The 5,912-nt window shown below is 42.7% G+C and overlaps 1 long non-coding RNA gene across 1 annotated transcript; it reads right to left on the bottom strand.

Annotated features, from left to right (window-relative positions):
* Nucleotides 1–446: 446 nt before the first annotated feature.
* Nucleotides 447–4,402, bottom strand: LOC139156353 (uncharacterized). The gene is made up of 3 exons (XR_011557303.1): nt 4,179–4,402; nt 843–954; nt 447–635 (listed from the first exon to the last, which is right to left on the bottom strand). It is a non-coding gene; the product is annotated as an uncharacterized lncRNA (long non-coding RNA).
* Nucleotides 4,403–5,912: the final 1,510 nt, after the last annotated feature.

Below are 5,912 nucleotides of genomic sequence, written 5' to 3'. Positions count from 1 at the left end.
AGACTCGGGCAAAGTAACTATAAACAGTTGGGGAAGAATGAGACTGTGTGATAAATGTGTGGGCAAGCCACTCCTACCCAGTCACATGGTTGACCAGCCACTCCCACCTGAACACATGGCCATCAAACCACACCCACAAAATAAGGCACACCCACAGGTTGGTAGTAAAAAGTTTGGGAACCTCAGCCTGGTAATTTGTGTTGTTCTGGTCAAGCAACCACATCAGCTGGAAGACGACAATGGCAAAGTAACTATAAACAGTTGGGGAAGAATGAGACTGTGTGACTTTATGGCATAATGTGTGGTTGAAGAGCAGGAAACACCTTCCACACTGACATGTAGGCAAAGAGATATAACACACAAACAGACCAACACATTTGTGTAGTGAAATGAATATAATGCTCCCAGCTCCCTGTTAAAAAGTTCCACAACATTTTCAATGCTCATTTAGATTTATTTGAAGGAATATTTGCCAAATTTTATGTCAATGCATTCATATTTTCGAGTTTGATAGATAGAAATTTGAATCATGTGAAGAAAGAAAAAGCGATAGAAGGCAGGAATCTCAGGTCTTTGGCCATATCTAGAAGACATCCAGGGTTGTAGATGCAGATGGTATTATTGTTCCAAAGAGTCTATACAAATGAGATAAAATAATAGTTGGATCATAATGAATTTAAGATAAAGTCTGTTATCTCAACCTCAAAACCTTTCCTGCCCTCCTTTCTGCCTTGGAAACACCTGTTTCTCTTCAGGTCAATGCCTTGGAATGTGTTGGAGTACAAACAAGTGTACATCCAATGCACATCTGTGGCATCTTTACTTGAGGACTGTTTACTTACGGTCTCCAGCACCACGTTAACCCTGGACATTCCAGTTTCCCTAAGTAACCAATTAGACAGGCAGGCCTACGGCAGTATCCCCCTAGATGATAACACGTGTGCTGGGCATTACCTGTGAAAAGAGAAACGGTAGACAGGGAAAAGATCAGTAAAGACACTTTGTTATTTAGATAAATTTTTCCTTCTAAGACATCACTTTCTTCTACAGAATTGCTGGATTCCTATGAATTCAAGAAATTATCTCTGACCAAGGAATCAAGTTCTGCCAATCTCCCTTCAGCAGTCTCAATATGTCATATATCATTTAAAACTTGGCCCAGAGCTGAATGGGCAGGTGTGCCTGTATCTATTAAGGTAGCACAGAGGAAGAAAACCTGATTCACAACAAAGAAGACCTTGCTGTGATCTCTCTCTCTCCATTATGACTGTGGATCCTTGATTGCTAAGAAATAATCCTGAATGACCATGGCTGGTTCTGCTGGGTGTTTGGATGGAGATTTTGAGTGAGAAGATGATCTTCCCTGGACCTTCAGAATCTGGTTTAGCTTTGTCTTTCTTCCTCTTCTCTTAATATTTCTAACGCTGCTCTTCTCTGCTCCTGAAAAGCTGTGCATTTGCGACTTTTCTGCAATAGCTTCTCTTTTTTACAAATTGAATAGCTATAGATTCACTAGATAATTAATATCTAGGGTTTTATTCATTTTATCTCTTCTTTATTACCTAAAACAAATGTATTTAATACTTCTTCCACTTCCTTTTTCCATGACCACCAAGTAGCAGTCATAAGACACGTTGAAAGCTTTTGAAATTCATAAGCATAGGGACAGATTTAACCATACTTGTAACTGGGAAACTTTGATCTTTCTAGATCAGGTCAATTCAAAAAATGCGAGATAATTTCTGGAAGTTCTGCATTCTGACAAAATAGCTATCAATAGACATATAGACATGAACAATATATGCTTACTCTGCAAATAGTACAATCAACGAGGTAAAAAGGGAAAAACAAACCAAAATATCTTCCCACCAACAATCAACACCCAGATTATATTATATTAATACCAAATTTAACCTCAGATCAAAAATCCAGAAGTAAGCAATACCCCACTCCAGTGTTCCCTCTAACGTGCACCATGCGCTGTAGTGCACTAAAAAATGAAGCCTGCTGCACACTTTTCAAAGGCTGCGCAGAGAGGAGAGGGGGGGAGGGGGGCTGGGACTGGCAAAGCAGCGTTTTATGCTTCCTCCTCCCCCCTCTTGCTACCTGTTCATCGGTGGTAGCAACGGCCATCTCCTTTTCCTCTTCGGCAGTGGGGGCAGCCCCCAGCATTTGAAAACCACACCGCTTCCCTGGGCACAGGCCGTGACGTCATTTCAAAGCCCTGCAGAGCTGCCACTGAGGAGGAGGCAGGAGCTCTGTGGGGCTATGAAATGACATCAAGGACTGCACCCAGGGAAGCGGCTCCTTTTTCAAACCTGCCACTTCCCTAGGTAGTGGCGGGTAGTATGTATGTATGTATGTATGTATGTATGTATGTATGTATTTATTTATTTATTTATTTATTTATGTGTTTGTTTGTTTGTTTGTTTGTTTGTTTATTTTGACTTCAGTCCCAAAGGGACTGCCACTCAGACATTGTACTTTTCTGCCCTCACCAGAAAAAAATTAGAGGGAACACTGCCCCAATTAAGAAAGTGACAAAAAGTTAACAATAAACAGTACTACCCAAAAACTCCCAAGACCCCACTCCTAACTCATACAAATAGAGCAGATCAATAGAATATAAATTGAGAGCAAACTCCATTTCTTAATGATGTTACTTAGTTTGGCAATGAAACAACTTTAAGGGGGAAAACACCCTGAGAGAATACCAAGGGTGCCTTCTCCTATTTTACCACAACATCAACCTTGTCAGGTGCTTTGGGCTGAGAGAAGTCCAAACTTACCCCACCAGCTTTCATGCTAAATGTGGGACTAGAACAGTCTCCTGATTTCTAACTTGGTGCTTTGACCACTAGAGCAAACTGGCTCCCTATTGTCCCTCAAACACATCACCATATCTTTTGTTGAGAATTTGATAAACCAAAACTAAAATGAACCGACCAATAACCTACAATAAGAAAACCTCCAGTTAAGCTTTGTAGAGAATAATGAATCATATAGGATTCTTTAACAAAGTGACAAAATTAGTGGACCAGGGAATGCTGTTGCTGTGGTTTACTTGGACTTCAGTAATGCTTTTGACAAAGTAGACCATAACCTACTACTAAATAAAGTAGAAAAATGTGGGATGGACAGCAACTCCACCAGATGGATTCAAAACTGGCTAACCAGCCACAATCAACCTGTTGTGCTCAATGGAACTACATCTACATATATATAAAATATATATGAGATATGAGATAAAGGAAAGACAATTGGAAAGGGGACGGTAGGCACAGTAGTGCACTTATGCACGCCCCTTACTGGCCTCTTAGGAACTTGGAGAGGTCAATCATGGATAGACTAAGGTAGAAATGTTGGGGGTTAGGGGTTGACACTATTGAGTCCGGTAATGAGTTTCACGCTTCGACAACTTGATTGTTAAAGTCAAGTTTTTTACAGTCAAGTTTGGAGCAGTTAATATTAAGTTTGAATCTGTTGCGTGCCCTTGTGTTGTTGCGGTTGAAGCTAAAGTAGTCATTGACCAGTAGGACGTTGCAGCATATGATCTTGTGGGCAATACTTAAATCTTGTTTTAGGTGCCGTAGTTCTAAGCTTTCTAGACCCAGGATAGTTAGTCTATTTTCGTAGGGTATTCTGTTTCGAGTGGAGGAGTGAAAGGCTCTTCTGGTGAAATATCTTTGGACATTTTCAAGGGTGTTGATGTCCGAGATGTCCCAGGGAGGCAAAACTCACAGCCACTCCATCTCTTTGGGGTTGAACTTGAGCCTCTTATCACCCATCCAGACCCTCACAGTCTCCAGGCACCAGCACATCACCTCCACTGCTTCACTGAATTGCCACAGGGTGGAGATGTGCAGCTGAGTGTTGTCAGCACACTGTTGGTAACTCACCCTGTGTCATCGAATGATCTCACCCAGAGGTTTCATGTGGATATTGATGCTGTATATTACCCTGGAACTCAAGTTTTAATCTGAATTAAATATCAATGACATATTGTTCAAAAGTTTGAAAGCTCATGTTATCAATAGTCCACAATGTTCAAAGCTATTTGTTTAACATAAACTAAAAGAAGATGTTAAATATTATCCTGCTTTCAGTGATGGTCATACTTGCTTAAAATGTAGTAAGTTATCAGTAATTTCTCAAATATCAATAATATCGTTTCTTACCTGGTTCAGACAGGAATGCAAGGAAAAGGAATGCGAACAGCAGATAAAGGATCTTCATGATGGGTTTGGTTCTGGAACAAATATATTCCTGGGATAAGACACAACTCTCTATTTATGCAGTTATAATTGTTGTGGCAAAATTCAGTTGCCAGTCAAGGGAATGGAGACCACAAGGAGATTGCGTAACTCAGGTTTATTTGATGCATGCATCAGGTTCAGAAGATATAAAAGCAACGTCTGAACAACGTGGATTGTTTTTCAGGGCTCTTTATACATTTCCAAAGGAGTACAAAAAACACACAATATCAGCCAATCAGATACTAGTTGTCAACGTTTCCTTATACAGAAAGTAAAAAAAGGGGTTATACAATGTAGAAGGTGCAGAATGTACAACAAAAAGGAACTTGCAGTTAGTATGTGGGTTCATGCATGAAGCTATGTGCCTTGAGAGCAGGTGTCCGATCTATCTCTGCCCCATCAAAGCCATGTCCTTTTCCTGTAGCACAGCTATGTTCTACCAGATGCAAGGCACAGATTATAAACACAAAATGTACTTTTGTACTCTAAATGTCAAGCATAACTATATATGTGGGGCATAGGTCAAGGCTTAAGAAATGCAGAATTTGGGCTAGCACTAAATATGAATGTATATCTCAGGCTAGCTTCCTCATTTCCCCCCTCTTGGAACTCCAACCTAAATAAAACTATTTGGATGGGGTTCCAATGTTAGCATACCTGTTTCTTCCACATTATACCCTGTTTCCCCGATAGTAAGACACCCTCGATTGTAAGACGTATCGGGGATTTCAGGGGGGTCGGCTAATATAAGCCGTACCCCGAAAGTAAGACATATGTCTTACTTTTGGGGAAACACGGGGGTATTGCCGGGGGGGGAGCCCGATGACGTTGCTTCCAAGCTCCCCGCGCGCCCCTCGCCTTCGCCGCGGCGCGGTGCCACCGCCTCTTCCCCGGCTTGGCAAAGCGAAGGATGGCGCTGGTCCGAAGCGAGCCGAGCGGGCGGCGGCTTGCAGCGAAGGCGCTCGTCCCAGCAACCGAGTCCTGCCGAGGCTCGGCTGCAAGCGGCCAGCAAGGCCGACCAGCTCCGAGCCGAGCGGCCGGAGCTGCGCCCTCCTTCGCCCGCCTCTTTTCCGGCAGGCAGGTGGGGCTGCCCAACTGCGCAGATCGGCTCCTCCCCTCCAGACACACGCTTCCCCGACACGCCTCTGTGGCTCCACGCATGCACGCTGCTTGGAGCCCTGAGCTTGAACTTGGAAAAGGGCTCACGAGGCTCCTGTCCCGCGGCGGCCCTTCTGGACTCTGGGGAGATGCCTTTGGGAACGCGACCCTTTCAATTTTTTTCCAATGTAAGACATACCCCGAAAGTAAGACGTAGTGGGGCTTTTGGGGGTAAAAAGAAAGTAAGACAATGTCTTACTTTCGGGGAAACACGGTATGTACAATTGTCCTGTGAATATTTTCCTACTGGAATTCCATTACTGAAAGCGGATCTGAGGCATATTTCAACTTTCAAATCTGGGTCAATTAATGCTAATGAGGATGTTTGTGTATACCAATGATCCAGTTCAGTATGGAAACAGAGCTGCTATCATGTCACCAGGTGATTAGATAACACAGCCTCTGATCCCATCCCTACCTTTGTGTACAATATAACATTCCACAAAACAATCATCAATTTATTATCACATTCATGCTGCTATGTATTATGTGTACTAG

This window comes from Erythrolamprus reginae, chromosome 1 (genome assembly GCF_031021105.1).
Source record: "Erythrolamprus reginae isolate rEryReg1 chromosome 1, rEryReg1.hap1, whole genome shotgun sequence".
Taxonomy (NCBI): domain Eukaryota; kingdom Metazoa; phylum Chordata; class Lepidosauria; order Squamata; family Dipsadidae; genus Erythrolamprus; species Erythrolamprus reginae.
Note: the sequence above shows the minus strand (reverse complement) of the source record. Positions and strands in the feature narration are given on the sequence as shown.